Raw genomic sequence first — 2,013 nt, 5'->3', positions numbered from 1 at the left:
AGCTAGACAAACACAAGAAAGCATTCTTAGAAATGGCAGAAATAAAGAACTCCATCCAAGAAATAAATAACAACCTGACAAGCATGGGAAGCAGCATTGACTGAGCAGAAGAAAGAATCTCATAGCTGGAAGACTAAAATACGGAATTAAACCAATCTATTAAAATATAGAAAATAACCTAAGAAGAAAGAGAAAACTATCCAAGAGATGTGCGAGTTTAACAAGAAACCAAACCTATGTCTGATTGGAATGCCTGAAATAGAAAGAGAAATGGAAAACACCTTGGAACAAACATTCCATGAGGTCATTCAAGAAAATTTCCCTCATCTGGCCAGAGAGATGACTATACAAGTGCAAGAGATCCAGACATTTCTCTTTGAGGACTTTTTTCATTAGGGAAGCAGAAAAAAGTCACTGAGGGTGAGATCAGGTGAATGGGAAAAGTGGCACTGGTGTCATGGCACTTTTGGTCAAAAACTGCTGATCCAGCAGGGCTCGGCGGCTCAGCCTGTAATCCCGTGCTTTGGGAGGCTGAGGTGAGTGGATTGCCTGAGCCCGCGAGTTCGAGACCCACCTGGGCAACTTGGTGAGACCTCATCTCTACAATAAATCAAAAAAATCAGCCAGGCGTGGCAGCGTGCGCCTGTAATTCCGGCTCTTTGGAAGGCTGAGGCTGAAGGATCGCCTGAGCCCAGCAGGTTGAGGCTGCGGTGGCCGGGAATGGCCACTGCACCACCGTCTGGGTGACAGAGTGAGACTCCAACTCAAAAAAAAGAAGAAAGAAAGAAAGTTTCCAGGCAATCAAGAAAGAGCAGAACTCTCCTCAAATCATTTTATGAAGCTAACACCACATTGATACCCACCAGATAAAAATCCAACAAAGAAAGAGAACTACAGGCCAATATCCCTGAAGAACATAGATGCAAAAATTCTCAGCAAGATTCTAGCAAATTGAACTCAACAACACATCTCGAAAATCATCCGCCATGACTAAATAGGCTTTCTCCCTGGGATGCAGGGCTGGTTCAACATCCACAGGACCATAAATGTAATTAAATACATCAGCAGATGTAAAAACAAGAACCACATGATTGTATCATTAGATGCAGAAAAAGCTTTCAATAAAATCCCGTATCCTTCCTTGATAAAGACCCTCAAACTCCTAGGCATAGAGGGAACACACCTCAAAATAGTTAGAGCCATCCATGATACGCCCACAGCAAACAAATTTCTAACAGACAGAAATTGGAAGCATTTCTCCTGAAAACCTGAAGAAGACAAGGCCGCCCACTCTCACCCCTCCTGTTCAACATTGTGTTGGAAGTCCTAGCTAGAGCAATCAGAAAAGAGAAATCAGGGTTATCCAAACTGGAGAAGAACAAGTTATCCCTGTTTGCTGATGATATGATCCTATACCTCGAAAATGCAAGAGACTCTGTCAAAAACCTCCTTGCACTGATAAAGCACTTTGGCAAAGTCTTGGGGTACAAAATCAATGTGCCAAAGAGAGTCACATTCTTATACACTAATAACAGACAGACAGAGAAACAAATAAAAAGCACAGTCCCAGTCACAATAGTCACAAAAAACATGAAAGACCTTGGCATCTTCCTAACCAGAAACATGAAAGACTTTTATAACGAAAACTCCAAAACACTGCTCTAAGAAGTCAAAGATGACACAGCAAATGAAAAAATATTCCATCCTCATGTATTGGAAGAATCAACATTACTAAGTTGCCTGTCCTACCAAAGACAAAATACAAGTTCAAAGCCATACCCATTAAATTATCCACATCATTCTTCTCAGACCTAGAAACCACAATACAGAAATTCATATGGAAACATAAATGACCATCAATAGCCAAAACAATTCTTAGCAAAAGAAACACAGCAGGTAGTATCACACTCCTAGACTTTAAACTTTATTATAAGCCTACAATAATCAAAACAACCTAGTATCGATGCAAGTACAGGCATACAGACCAATGGAACAGGATAGAGATTCCAGAAG

This window comes from Carlito syrichta, unplaced genomic scaffold, assembly GCF_000164805.1.
Source record: "Carlito syrichta isolate Samal-C Ts95f unplaced genomic scaffold, Tarsius_syrichta-2.0.1 Scaffold242182, whole genome shotgun sequence".
NCBI lineage: Eukaryota > Metazoa > Chordata > Mammalia > Primates > Tarsiidae > Carlito > Carlito syrichta.
This window is presented reverse-complemented; position numbering follows the sequence as displayed.